We start from the raw sequence: 15570 nt of genomic DNA, 5'->3' as shown, positions 1-15570 counted from the left end.
CCTGGTCCTAGAGAAGCCCGGCGGGGATGGGGGTGTGTGCCCATTATGTGCGTGCCCTCCAGAAACGTAGGGTGCCTGAGACTTCCATGTGCCGCATTTGTCCATTTCTTCTCCTCTTTTCCCGGCCTCCGTGTACTCCTCCCTCGCCCACCTCCTTGGAGACGTCAGTACCTGTGTTAGAGTGTTCTCTTCAAGCCATCCCGGAGTCCGAGCCATAGCGAGCCAGAGGCCTGTTTCAGGAAACACAAATGCGTGCTCTTCCCTGAAAGGATTCCACACTATTAACCTACTTGCAGGTTTAAGTTTTAGAGCATTATTATCCACAGAGGCCCTTTGACAGTGACTCCTTATTTGTCTTTTCTTTCTTTTTTTTTTCTTTCTTGTTTTTGTCCTTTGTGAGGTCTTTCAGAGGAAGGGGAAGTATTAGGAAGGGTGGTTTTGTTGTTTATTTGAATTTCATTTCCTTCAAGTTAGAATCATTTGCTTCAGATTGTTCTAGGTTCTTTTTAGTTAAGTAGCATCATCTTTATGTTTTGCCAGTGTGTTTATAGTTTCTTTATTGTTTTAAAACTATTTTTTCTAGTGTATTTTGTAATCAAATCTACTTTAGCCGTTTTGAGCCTTCTTTTTAGATTAGAGTGTGGTATGACAGACCATTTAGATGAAACACTGCTTTTCTTGTATAGTAGATGTAGGGAGGGATAAGGGCTCCCCCCGCCCCCTTTTAGTTTTACCTTTAGATTTCTGAGTGTGGTAAGCAAAAGCAAGGTCCATGGTAGGGGATATGTTTCCAGCATAATGTCCAGGATGTGGCAATAGCTTGATGTGCTCACTTGTTTGTGAAAATAATTTTATACTTCCGTGCCTTGATGATTATTACTAAATAAGGGAGTCTTTCTTTTACTTTAAGTCTTGAAGGTAGATTTGCATTATATCTGGAAATTGTTCTTAAATTTGATGTTCTACAATTTGGTTTTGATAGCCCCTAGAGTTCTGCATGTAGTAACTGCCCCCTGTGGTACATGTCCTATCCGTTACGAATTTTGTAAGGCCCTTGTTAAACTATAAACTAAGGGACCAATTGAGTAGTAACTGTGCTAATCAGAGGCAAGTTAACAAGATAAGGCTTGTATTTAAATTTGAAAATATAAAAAAGGACTTTATTTTTGTGATCCTAAAACTGTAGCGGAAAAAAAATCAGATGGAAAACAGAACAATGCTTAGCTTGCCTAAGCAAGCAGAATCTTTAAACATAAGGAGTTCTGAAGATAATGGGTAAATAATAATGCAAGGCTTTTTAGCCAAGGGTCCAGCAGAAATTGTAGTAAAATAAAACTGCTTATGAGATGAGCTTCAAGGAACTCAGTACCCCTGTGCATGAAGTAGAATGACAAAGTGAAGTAACAGATTTACTGGAAGGCCTCCCACTGACCTGAGTTGAGCCCAGTGCAGGAATGTGTATAAAACCCGTTTAAAACCCGAGAGGTGGTGTTTTGAATCCATCTTGCTGACGTAAACACAGACCCTGCCTGGAAACTTTCCAAAAGCAGAGTGTGAAGGCAGCTCAGTCAAGATGTGCAATATTATTATAGTAAAGACATGAGGAAGCGACTCACCACCATCTTGGGAGACAGAGTATAACAGCCTTTCAGCTATTCTGGAGTGTAGTGTGACCTGGTGATAAGACCATTTGCTGGAAAAAGATTGCACCGAGAACAGTCGACTACCCCCTACCCTCCAAGTGCTTATCTAAACCGAAGGAAGGGGGGATTGAGAAAAATGGAATGGCTTCTTAGTGATAGAAAAGCCTATGGATTATTTAAGGGGACGACAACTGTTGAGAGGAGTGTTTGGACAGTGTCCGTGCAGATGAGATGGCCATTCATTGCCAGGGGACCTCAGTGATGAATAAATGAGATGTTTACAAAGCTCAGGGACTAAGCAAACTCTGCCCCCTGTAAGTAAGCAGAGCAAACAGGTCTTGTCTCTGTTAGCTATGAAGATTAGCGTACGTAATACTCTGTGTGTTAAATGTATTTAATTAAATGAACATGAAGATGTAAACTTGTAAAATTTCTCATGTGAACATACATAGTAGTAGAATTGGGGCCTGATATGAAAGGACGTTTCCTGCCCAGATGCACGTCACCCTCCTGGAGACTTCCCAAGAATCCAACCTGGCACTGGACAAAAACCACTGTTTCGGACATAAAACATCCGTTATTCTGTTTAAAGCGATAGAAAAGACACAGTATTTCAGTTATTTGTGTACTAACGCGGTACCTAACTGTCTGAAACTTTTGGGATAAGTAAGTGATAAAGGAGATGTTTCTTCTTGTTCCATGACTTGCAGAGCTCATTCCAGATAATGCCTCTGTGAGCTTCGGAAGGAGTGCTCGAGGTGTGGAGGCAGTAAGCCCATGGTGGCGGAGCCTGCTGACGGCAGGAGGGTGTAGGAGAGCCCTCTGTGCTGGTGGAGGGCATCTGTGGGGACGACGTGACCATTCAAGACTGAGTGCTGCATAGCAGTAGAGTCAAAATGGAGGCTAGCAGACCGTTCACCTATTGAAAAGATTCTTTAAAAATAATTACATACAGTAGTGATCTTACATTCTTTGCCAACCTCGAATTATGCAGTAGGTACAAATCTTCTCGTATGTTTTAATTAAGTATGACAGGGTTTGTCACGTGATCCCTCCTTGGCTCCAACTGCTCCCCTACTTCTCCCCAAACAAAACACACCAAAGTGTAATCTCTTTTCAAAATAGGGAAGTCTAGGATATCCCTCACCACTGAGAGGTGGCAGTCCCTGCAACACTGCTTTCTAATCTGTAAAATAGAAGAAGTCAGAAGCCAATATTAGACAAGCCCATTTTGAGCTTTTTCAAGGAGTGTCATTTCCAAAGTCTCAGAAATGTCTGAGCTATCAAAACATCTGCCACTAGCGATCTGTAGCTTTTGGTGGTAATGGTAGGAGTAGAATTATAGAGTGGTGGCAGGCATTTTTATGAATACTGTTTCCCTTATATTCACAAAAAACTTCATGCAGAAATGGGTATTTACATTTTACAGGTAAGGGAACCAAAGCAAAATGAGGCCAGGTGTCTTACCCACACTTCATATAGCTGATGAGCATCAGGGCAAGAACGTGAAACAAAATCTGTTTGAGTCTGAAGCCTGGGCATTTTCTCCTGCACAATGCAGAGTGAATGACAAAATTTGTTATCTCTGTTTTCCATTTTGGAAGTAATAGGGAAGCTCTCTGAGGTTTTGTTGGGAGTCACTGCAGGACTTGGAACAATCCAGAGAGGCCATTTCTCCTATTAACAGGGGCTCCCATATTCTCTGTTCTCTAACCATTCTGCTTTTTTGGGTTTTTTGTTTTGTTTTTTAATTTAGAGAGAAAGTGTGTGGGAGTGGGGGAGATGGGCAGAGAGAAGGAGAGAGAGAGAGAGAGAATGAATCCCAAGCGGGGTCCATGCTCAGTCCAGAGCCTGAAGCGGGGCTTGTTTTCAAGACTGTGAGATCATGACTTGAGCCAAAATCAAGAGTTGGACGCCTAACTGACGGAGCCATCAAGGTGCCTCTGTTCTTTGACCATTTTTACTTCCTTTTCTGACCTGTTCTCTTGAAGGAGAAGGTAGTATCTATTCTTCTTCTGTAGTAATATATAAATTTGGTGCTTCTGTGCACACTCATGCATGCACATGTGTGTGGAGGGGATACTGTTGGGAGAAAAGAAGGGAAGGGATTGCATTACTCTATATGAACTGTACACAGTTGAGAAGTAATGTGTTACAGAGAATTATTGTATGTTCTTAAGCCCTAAGAGGACTCACTGAACATTTTCAGTAACCTATTTACAATTCTGTTTACTGCAGATTGGATTTTTTTGGTAGTTACTTGACCACTTTGAATTACAAACCAATTCATCTGTCAAAGTCCAGCTCACATTCCACACCTTCATTCTCCCTTCTTCCCATCTCACCACTCCCTGCACTCTGACCTCTTCTCCAAATTCCTGAAGAGTAGGTTCGCAGTATCTTTCTTTTAGTATTTATATGCTCCCATGCTCAGCAAGGTGAGCTTTCTTTTTTTAAAATTTCTTTTAATGTTTATTTTTGAGAGAGAGAAAGAGAGACAGAGCACAAGTGCGGGACGGGAGCAGAGCAAGAGGGAGACGCAGAATCTGAAGCAAGCTTCAGGCTCTGACCTGTCAGCACAGAGCCCGAAGTGGGGCTCAAATTTACGAGCTGTGAGATCATGACCTGAGCTGAAGTTGGACGCTTAACTGACTGAGCCACCCAGGCACCCCAAGGTGAGCTTTCTTTTTAAAAGCATCATCTTATCTTTGGCTAGCCTGTAGACGCTCATTGGCTTCCTTTACGTGACTCAGTAACATCCCTCCTGCATAGCTAATGTAGAGCTGGCCTTTAGCATTAGTGATTCATTGGTTGTATTATCCTCTAATTGGTTCTATTTTTGTACTGTGAGTCTAAACAGATTGTTCTTCCCAAGACAGTTCTTGAAATATTTGAAGATCATGATCATGCCTTCTTGGAGCCTTCTAAATTTCTCCAGTACTTTGAAAATTTTTACACGTGGTACAGCGTCTTCACTGTCTTCATCAGTCTTGCTCTGAATTCTCAGCTGTCAACCTCTACCCTTATGAATGTGATGCCCAGAGCTGAATTCCAGTTTTGCTCGTAGGATAATCATCTCCCCTTTCTGTGTGATATGCTTCTATACTTCAATGCTGCTTACATTCCACTTAGTCTTTTTGGCATCCGTATAGTGCTGTTAGCTTGTACTGACCTTGAATTTGGCCACAATCGCTTCATCTTTTTCATATGAACTGTACTCTCGCCAGGAATCAGTCATCCTAAATATGTACAGCTGAAGTTTCTGAACTTCATCTCCATTCCTACTAAGTTTTATCCTGTTAGTTTCAGTCCATTACTCCTCCCAGTGGAGAGTTTCTTGAGTTTTGGATTATTATCCAAAATAATCTATTAGACTAAGTAAGGAAAATGATCTTCTGAGAAAAAAATTCCTAAGCTTAAAAAGAAATCTATTTAATCTTCCCAAAGAATGTCTACTCATGTTACCTTGTTGAGAGACCTTTGAACAGACCAGTAGTTAAAGCCCCGTAGTGTCCTCCTGTGGCATGTGAAGCAGAGTTACAGCTCTGCTTTCGATTGCATCATTAGCCAAACCAGATTCCTCGTCCATCCCACCCTGTTGTCTACACCTGCCTGGATATGTGACGGCCCAGAATGCACGTTGTTCCTGTTCCATCTCGGCCAGTCAGAATCCTGCACATCCTTCTCCCTGAGGGCCTTTCTGAACTTTAATAGGGGGTTATTTCTCCTCCTTTCCTCTTCCTGAAACTTGGTCTAAAACTCTTAACAACGTACTGAACTCTCCTTTAGGAGTACAGAATGGTATGGTGAGTGAGAGCAGAGGCTCTGGAAATGGATAAGCTGTGTGTCAATATGGGCTGTACCCTTTAGTAATGTCATATCACGGACTTGTGAATTTTTCTTTTAAACCTCACTTGTCGTATCTGTAAAATGCAGGTGATAGTGCCTACCTTACAGGATTATTGTGAAGATCGAACCAGTCAGTATATGGAAAGTACTTAGAATGGTACCTGGTACATAGTAACTGCAAATAATGGTCAGGTATATCTATAGTACCCAATAAATTTAATTTTGTGGATGAAGTTCAGAATAACTTATGGACACAATTTTTTTTTTTTTTAAATTTCTAAGGGAGAGAGAGAGAGAGAGAGAGACAACGTGAGCAGGGAAGGGTCAGAGAGAGAGGGAGACACAGACTCTGAAATAGGCTCCAGGCTCTGTGCTGGCAGTCAGCACAGAGCCCAACGTGGGGCTCGAACCCAGGAACCGCGAGATCATGACCTAAGTGAAAGTCGGACGCTTAACTGACTAAGCCACCCAGGCGCCCCGGACACAATTTTTTTATGTTTATTTATTATTGAGACAAAGAAACAGCATGAGTGGGGGAGGGGCAGAGAGAGAGGGAGACACAGAATCCAAAGCAGGCTCCAGGCTCTGAACTGTGAGCACAGAGCCCTCAGAGCCCGACATGGGAATCGAACCCACAAACTGTGAGATCACGACCTGAGCCGAAGTCAGATGCTCAACCGACTGAGCCACCCAGGCACCCCCTGGACACAATTTTTTGAATCCTCAAAACATGGCTATCAGAGAAAACATTTATACATTTATGGAGACAGCATATTAGAGAGGAACATTTCCCTAAAGAAGCATTGTGAGATGGCCTCCAACTAGAGGCCAGACTCACAGCCTTTGGCTTTGGCAGTCAACTAGTAGTCGGCATTTTTATAAGCACTTTGCATGTTTACTTGTATCAAGTGCAGATAACCTGGAGAAATATGCTCTTCATGTTATGAACTGTTTCTCAACATTGCAATTATAAAATGGTTAATTGCTCAAAGGGTAATTTTAACTTGTGTGCCCATGGATTTATGCTAATTTGCATTTTGCATAGTACAGCAGGACAAAAGGCATTGTAAAGCATTTTTTTCCGTTTTACGAAGTATAGTCTTTATTCCATTAAATAAAACGTCCTGGTCAAGCAACATCAGAAACTCCTGCATTTAGCCGTTGGCATTTATCATGAAGATTAGCAATCTGTAACCTGATAACTCACTCTAACCTCAGTACTTATTGAAGGTCTACCAAAAATCTTGTGTTGGGCTAGATAATGCTGAGCTGTAAGATGATGACATTTCTGTACTTAGGTATATTTGGAGATATAGTACAGTAAATAAAGTAATAATATGAGGTATATTATAGTTCTGACTTAGTGAATTACTAAGTCAGTGGCATAGAAAAGTGGGTAGTATAAGAGCCTCAACAGGGTGGTTCTTAATTGCTATAAACCTATTTCAGTTCTCTTTACAGACTGTCCCTTCAAGAATTTCTGGAAACTAAAGAATGTAAACCTTGAGGACATCATCAATTAACTAACAATAATATGTTTGTACAAAGTGTTTCTTCTTTGAAAATATGCTCTTAGCTATATCTGAGGAAGAGAAGATATGATTGTAATAACTAACAGATTGTCTTAATTAGTTCGGATGATAACCTTATGTAACCATCTCATTTTTTGAGACAAGGGGAGGTCAGGTCTCAGAGTGGACACATAGTTACTTGAGGTAAAACTGTGATTCAGTTCACATCAGTCAGTCCAACTGAATTTCTTAACCACTTAACCAGCATTCTTTCTTAACCACTATACTCTCTTGTCCCCATCGATCCCTACATACCAGCCTACTTAAAGGATCCATGATTACGTTATTATGGATGAATTGCAGCAATTGTGATCTGAGTGGGGTATAAGATAAGTTAGAAAAGGTAAGCTAAGGCAGGTTGTAAAGAAACTTTTATATCAGCTAGTGAGTTTGGAACAGTTAGGTTAGCATCATCCAGTCATTGTTAACAAAAGAATGGCATGGTCGTTTAAGCAACCTTTGCAAATGTATGTAAGGGAGATTAAAATGGCAGGGAGCAAGATATTGGGAGATCAAGTTAGATGTGCAATAGCTGATATATCATAAATTTGTATGCTAGATATATAACTACATCAAAAAAGATGTTTTGAGAGAGATGTTTGAGGTAGATTTGGCTGGACTTATGGGCCTGTCCAATATGGTGGGCAAAGATGGGGGAGGTGTGAAAAATGGCAGGGTTGTAGTGATGCCGTCCCTAAGGCTGAGGAAAAGGAGGGGCTGATTTTGGACATGATGAGTTTCAGGTGAAGGAGAACATAAGAAGGTAATTTGACATCCTAAAGAGCCTGAGCTCAAGAGTAGAGACAAAGACAGTAGAGAATCCTCAGCCAGTAAGTGAAGCCACAACAGTGCATATCGTCATGGGGAGGGGCTCAGGGCAGCAAGTAGAGGGATATTAGAAGAGGGTGAGGGACAAAACCCAATATTAAAGGTATGACCCTCCTTAGTGGTATTTTAATCTGATGGCTACACTGTGGACTCTTTGACTGGAGTAGGTGTTTCCCAATCTTCTGTCAACGTGACTATAAGCTGTTCTTTATGTTGGCTTCCTTGGACAGGGGCTAAGCCATTAGCTGTTAATTTTTCCTAGTATCACTCCCAGAGGTTGGATCGACTCTGAATCTGGGAAATAGTTTGCTCTCTGTAAACTGACTAAAGATTGGTATAGTTTGGAGCTGTGTATAACTCTCTCGTAAATCAGTCGTTAGATGTCCCAGCTTTCCTTTAGGATTTTTTTTTCATAAAGTTTGCATATTACGTTTTTAGTTTTAAAATAAATTAATGGAGTGATATAATCCACATGAAATGACTGTCAGTCCCTTAATGAGCTCCAAGTTTCTTGTGAAATGTCTTGGAAACTTGACTGGTAGCTTCCTAGGTCCTAAAAGTATATGAATGCTTGATTCTGTTGTGGTGTGCTCTTTTGGTGGTGAGGAGGACCTTCTCTAAAAACTGGCCATATTGCCCATTCATAGACAGCCGTGTCCCAGTGACCGCCGCATGCGAAATAACAACATTGCAGGTAGCCTGGGGGAAACACCTGGGCACAGGGCAAAGAGTTTTGGCTCTGAGGTCCTACTGCCTGAGTTTGAATCCTGCATCTTACATCTTACTCTTACCAGCTATGGGTCCTCAGGTGAGTGACAAACTCTCTAAGGAGCCTTTGGTTTTTTTATGTGTAAAAAGAAATTATAGTAGTACCAGTAATATTTTTCATAGAATTATTGAGGATGTTCAGTAGGTGTTTTACCCATAAGTGTTGTAGATAATTACTGAGTATTAATGCACATTGACTAGGGTTACTTTCTTTTCTATTTTTAATTTTTTAATGCATACTTATTTTTGAGAGAGAAAGATCACACGTGCCCGTGGGAGGGCCAAAAAGCGGGAGACAGAGAATCTGAAGCAGGCTCTGTGCAGGGAGTGCAGAGTCCAACACGCGGCTGTGATCCTGAGATCATCTCCTGAGCCAAAACCAAGAGGAGGCTGCTTAACCAGCTGAGCCACCCAGGCGCCCTGACTAGGATTACTTTCTCTGTTTTCTTCTGTTTTAAATACTTTGTGAGTGCTGCACTGTCTGAAAATGTTTTGAATCAGACTTTCCTGAATGTAATACAGTTCCTAACTAGATGGTCCTGTGAGTAATTCTCCGATATGAGGAGATGTGGGCTTATCACAGCAGTTCATTCTAATGCATCTAGAAGACTGTACTTTTTTAGGGTATCCCTCCCTTCCTCTTATGCAATCACTACTTCACATCTGGAAGCAGAAGGCTGGCCTAACTCTGCAACTTAAGCAGGGCTCAGAACATCTGAATCCATCTGTTGAAATAGTGGTATGTTCATTTCTTTTCTCTCCAGCCCATGTCTCAAAGAATATTTGCCTGAGTTTTATAGAAGTTTTTCACTGAATGTTCTTACCATACAATCGTGCAGACATTAGAGCCCAGGACTTTTGCAGGCCATTATAAATACCAAATTTAGTTAGGGCCCAGACATTATTGAAGGGTGCATTGTGTACTGTGTATAAAAACAACCTTATATTGGGGCGCCTGGGTGGCTCAGTCGGTTAAGCGTCCTACTCTTGATTTCAGCTCAGGTCATGATCTTGCAGTTTGTGAATTCGAGCCCCACATCAGACTCTGCGCTAACAGCTTGGAGCCTGCTTGGGATTCTGTCTCCCTCTCTCTCTGTCCTTCCCCTGCTTGTTCTCTAGCTCTCTTTCAAAAAAACAAAACAAAACAAAACCACAACCCCACATTATGTCATTGGTGAAATTCCCCCAAATTGCATTTTGAGGTAGATATTGAATCCCTGCAAGTAAGCAGAGGTATCCTCCTTGGGCCTACTGACCAGGGTTATAGAACTTGCATGATAGAAAATGAATGATAGTCCTGGTAAGCTAGACATTTTCAGGAGTTCCATATGTTTCTCACAGTTCCTTGGGTAGAACCAGCTTGTAAGAGGCTTTACCATTGCAGCTACTCGATTTTCATTAACTGAGTACCAGCACTGTTCTTATATTCTGGGCTCCTCATGTTGTTTTCTTCAGAATGCTACAAAGTTTCAGTATATGACTCCCAGGGTCCCAGGGCTAGGGTATATTGTGACCCCCTAAACAGCCCTTTATGAACAATACCTGCCCTGGGTCTAGGGCAAAGGTCACACTTGCCAGCCCTTATGGACAGCAGAAATATTGGCCTCCTCATGTTTAGCATTTGGAACATCCTCATGATTGAGAAAATGGGTTAGTTAATGGTAAAAATTCATTTGTCAAGACTCGATGCAGACCCCTGACAGTTCTTTGTTGCTTCAAAATGACTCCGGCCAGTGTGCGTCTTTCTAATAGACCTCTGGCAGAACTTCATCTTGCTACAAAAGTAAGTCGAAGAGAACCCAGAATGTCACTGATGTGGAACCCAAGCCTCCTTAGTTTATATATTTAAAGAGATTTTTATGAACTGAAACTGTTGGGGAAACTGCAGAAAATCTAAGAAGCTGAAGCAAAACGTAGGAGAAGAGAGACAAGCAGAGGGGTCGGGCCCCGCTTGTGAGGCGTGAGCTAGCAGCATGTTGGCATGTGTGAGCAGGACCGAAGATGCCTTCCATCTCCCAGGCAGCGCCAAGGAGCTGCGTGGGCCCTGTGCTTCCAGGCGGTGCCCCGCTTCTTGAGCCTGGGTTGGACCTATAAAGCCATCCCAGCTCTAAATTAGAGCTCAGGTAGGATCCAAGGTCAAGGCCACATGCCAGCCAGAATCTGCTTCTCCAGTGTTTACAGAAGTCAGACCGTTCGGCTGCTGCTTCTGTTAGCTGAATATTCACATATAACATGAAAGAAATGGAGGCTGAGGAAAATCAATCAGCCTGGTAATGCACATGAATTTCACAGTCACAGAATATTATTTTCTTCATTTCTGGCAATGAAATTTATATTCTAACTCTAACCCCCATTTCTGACAGATAGCAGAAAAAGTTAATCTGGTTACAGCCACAGCCGGTCTGCTCCATTCAATTTAGCACTTTCTAAGTTACTTCTGGTTAAGATTCAGGAATATTCAGGATCTTTATCTCTCCTCGTTACCCTCCCTGTTGGATGTTGCTTTAAGAAGTACTGCTGTGGAGGCAATCAGGGGACCTGTGCTCTGAACTCTTCCTCCTCTCCTTTCCCTGACCTCTCAGAACCCCAGACTGCCGCCCCCCAGACTCTGATGGGATTGGACGTGGAGCTCCTCGGAGGCATCCATGGTTCTGCGGGCATGGGTGTACCTCCCACCTGCACCCTTGTTAGGAACTTTCTGCTTGGTGGCCCCTGCCATCAGGACCTTGGTCTCTGACCAGATGGAGAATCAGTCACTCTCCTCTTTGTCTCTGTCAACTAAAATCAGCACCCCTAGGCAGGACAGGCAACTCTTGACTGCCTTAGTTCACCAAGCTCCTTCTTACCCATTCTTCCTGCCCTTGCCACACGGGGTGTCTCCGCATCTGCCTCCCTTCACACTTAAAGAAGGGAGGTAGAAAGCACACATCCTGCCAGGTCCTCCCAGACTCTGTGCAACCTGTGCTGACCCCAACTCCCACTCTGATGCACTGGGGCTTTATTTTGGGGACAGGTCACAGAATGCATGGTCCAATGGCCTTTAATGCTCTTTTTTCTCTCCAAATTTTCTCCTTCTTCCCAGTTTAGAATGGAGTGGTAAACAATAACACACACACAAAGATACACATGTGCGCGCGCGCGCGCACACACACACGAAACAAAAAACTTGTTCTACCGGTTTATATCTCTTTTCAAAACAACTTTTGTCTCTCATTTGAATTGGAACCAAGAATTTGAAATCCTTGTTTGTCTTTTTTTCTCCTTGCCTTTCCCCCTGGGGCCAGTGGTGAACTATCTACCCCATATCTCTTGGAATATGGGTTTAGGGAAGAGGGTGGAGGCGGTGAAGAAGGGCTGTGCCAGTCAACATTATATCATATCCTGGCAAAGGGCACTCAGATCTGACTCATCAGTCGGGATCCAGATTGGGCTCTCACTTGAGATTCTGGACATGTTTGGCTGACGTCACACCTGGGAAGGACTGTCCTACTGCTACTGAAGAGCAAGGCACATCCTTTTGGGTGGTGAGAAGACACTGGATTTATTTTTAGGATAAAAGGTATGGGTTTTTAACATGTTGAAAATCCAGATATAAAGATGTCGCTCTTCCCATTTGTTAATGTTTTCCTAAGAGCCTTGATTGAAGCTTGAATGAGAAACCTAAAATGTGTAAGTACATGTATATATTCATATACACATACATATAATTATAATTGAATTTCTCTACCAGCCTTCTGGTTGGGTTTTGCTAAGAACTATTTAGTCATAGTGCATGCTGTTTCTAGTTTTCCTTAGGTCTGCTCTCTTCCCCAAATCTTGTAATTCTACCAGTGATTTGCATCTAAATTCTAAAAAGGAGCTGGAGGATTTTAGGCAGAGTGCTTTTGAGACCAGCCCCCACCCCTAACCTACCGGTCCTGTTTCTCCAAAGTCTGTAGGGGCCACTATGTTCTTAACTTCCAGAGCTGGTCTTTTAATGGCTTCCCAACACTTCCTTTTTGCCTCTGCCTCAGGCATTCAGCTTGTTTTCCTTTTATCTTTAAAGCTGCCCCTACTTACCAAACCCCTTGAGGTTCTTTTCTTCCTAAAGATTGCCTAACAGAAGCAACAGAGATTCATTTCAGTCTTTTATCTGGAGCCCCTTAGACAAGGCCAGACTCAGTTTTAAGGGTATTTACTTTTAACAGTAGGGAATAGTAAATAGGTAAATCGGTTAAAAGCTCCTCTGCTGGATAGCTCCTTGTGCCCTCCAGTCCATTCTCTCTTCCTTCTTGCTCTGGGGGTCACTTACAAGCCCCCCAAACCTTACCCTCAAGGTCCCAACTGGGGCTGGCCAACGTGAGTCACAGCAGGACATCAAAATGTAGGACAGGAGTGAGAGTTCTCACTCCCTGTGAAGTATCTGTGTTCTTCTACCTAAGATACCTAAGAACACAGCTCTTTTCATGTCTTACTCTTCCTGTTCCAGCTCCAAAGTTCCTTAGTCCTGGTAACCTCTCTCTCCTTTTCCCCCTTTTGGTATGAGGCTGGTAATGGTTCATTCTTCCAGTTGCTAGCCTTAAAGTCCTTAATTTTTTTCTTGCTGGCGTCCCCCGAGCTGCTCATATTTTAGTAAAACCTCAGTTACTCTGTTTAAGTTTGTTATCTGCTTCCTCCCAGGATCTCAAATTCATGAATTTATAGATGTTGAACACAGGTCCCCAGGCCACCTTGCTATTTGAGGTGTCGCTAAATTGTGGACCTACTGTCTGTGTAACCCCTGGGAACTTTGTTAGACGTGGAGACGCTTAGGTTCTGCCCCAGACTTCCTGAATCAGAAGATTAAACAAGATTCCCGGGTGATTTCTATGCACCCTAAAGATTAAGAAGCCCCGCTCTAGAAATAAATTTCCTCCTAAGGGAGTAAGTGGCCAGGAAGCCCTCCTGGGTTTAAGCTCGCTCTTTGAAATGTTGTCTCCTTCATACCTAGGGAAAGTCCCTAACTCCCCTCTCTCCTCCTGCCCTGCTCCCAACTTTCACCCTACCTTCCATCCCATAGGAAGGCTCACATCCATTATATCCCCTCCTTATTTGTTCATGTAATGGGTTTTTGAACCCACTCTAAACTCCAGGTATGTACTGTCATAGATGTTAAGGGCACAGAGGATAAGGCACCACACACCTGCTTTCAACTGGATTTAGTAAAGGAATGAAGAGATGTTCATAGTCAGTGGCAAGACAGCAGGAGATAAGAACAAAATGAGTTGGAAGCAAAGGCCAGAGTTATCAAAGCGAAGTATGACTCTACTTGGCGAACGTGAGGAGGTCCCCCTGTAAACTCCTATGAAAGCATTGTTTTCTGATTCTAGTCACATTTGACAACCTTGAGTAAAGATATCTAATTGTAATCCCCTGTCCTCACACTTCATCCTAATGTCACATTTGACAAATAGCAGTGTCTCTCCCAGGAACAGCCAGCAGTCTGTGGAGTCAGAGCCATTTGTATTGCGGCAGCTGCTGAGCAGCAAATGCTTACAGGCAACCAGGGCCCTAAAGAAATTAAGGGACTGATTTCTTCCGAAAGGAAATTCTTGGAGAAAAAAACCCAACTGATTGCTTCATAAGCTGTTCTTGGAATTAATTTCACTGCTTGTTAAAGAATCTAAAGCCCTTTTCATAAAGGTTCTCTTAGGCATTCCCAATAAGACCCCCATCTTTTGTCACCTGTAAGCAATTCTCCCATCCAAGTCTCTGCATAATTCATGTAAATGAAATAGCACAGGTTCCAAATTCCAAGTAAAGTGGGGGACAATTTTTTTTTATACAATTATGAATTTTTAAAAGGAGATACTGGCTTAGGCCTGTGAATATTGATTTAATCATTCATTCATTCAAGAGGACCAGAGTGTCACTCATAACACACTCTTCACCCAGTTTTACTACCTCTTCCGGGCACTAGAACTGAGTGATAGAGAAAAGACGTCTTGATCATTCTGGATTCTGGAGCCCAGTGCTCTCCTCTTTGGCCCAGATGCTGCCTTAGCCCAGTTCTTGTTACTCCCTGCCCTCTGCTTCCTTTGCTGGAATTTGGGTTGGTATCTGTCATAACTTAGAGTTGACTGTGACTCTGTTATTCTTACCTTCTCGGTTTGTCATAGTCCTTACTGTATGGGAAATAACCGAACCAACTGGTAGGTTCTGAGAATTCCAGAGAAGTGGGCAGAATTGAGAAACTGAGAAAAAGGCATTCTTTTGGCCTTGATGTATGTAAATGAGCATCCATGTTTATGTGAGCATTAGACGAGATGGAAATCTTCAGGGTTTGCTTGGTTTCCCTACTGCTAGCACTACCCAGTAGTAGGTTTGCAATCAATTTAATAGGTTGCTCTCAGTATTTGAAAAAATGGAGTAGAAAAGGAAATATGTCAGAGTACATCATACATAATGAAACTTTCATGAAGTTTATATTTGTTGCATGTATGATATATGTGTGTGTTGGATAGAGATATATATTGCTGATATGGATTGAGGTTAAACATTTTTTGAAAAATTCTCCCCTGAGAGATAACATAGTGGTTTAAAATAAGAAGTGTGGGGTGCCATGGGTGGCTCAGTCATTTAAGCGTCATGATCTCATGGTTCGTGAGTTTGAGCCCTCTGTCAGGCTCTATGCTGAGGAGCCTACTTGGGATTCTTTCTTTTTCTCTGCCCATCCCTTGCTCACGTGTGTGTGCACTATCTCCCTTTCTCTTTCAAAAAAGAAATATTAAAAAAATAAAATAAGGAGAAATGTTATTGGAGGTTGGTGGTGGGGAAAAATTGGGAGTAAGGTGCTTATCTTTAAATGGAGGAGGAAAAGTCAGTTAAACTAAACCACATTTTGAGATCAAGTGACCAGGATAATGACTTATAGAGTTGCCAATTTATACTAG

General features: G+C 42.4%; 1 protein-coding gene across 6 annotated transcripts in view; it reads left to right on the top strand.

Moving 5' to 3' along the window:
- ARHGAP28 (Rho GTPase activating protein 28) overlaps positions 1 to 15570 on the top strand; it is a 220910-nt gene that overhangs the window by 85777 nt on the left and 119563 nt on the right. The gene's annotated exons all lie outside the window — the stretch shown is intronic.

The sequence above is a fragment of the Crocuta crocuta genome, unplaced genomic scaffold (assembly GCF_008692635.1).
Source record: "Crocuta crocuta isolate KB4526 unplaced genomic scaffold, BGI_CrCroc_1.0 scaffold26, whole genome shotgun sequence".
NCBI lineage: Eukaryota > Metazoa > Chordata > Mammalia > Carnivora > Hyaenidae > Crocuta > Crocuta crocuta.
The sequence above is the reverse complement of the archived record's forward strand: the minus strand, read 5'-3'. Positions and strand labels throughout refer to the sequence as shown.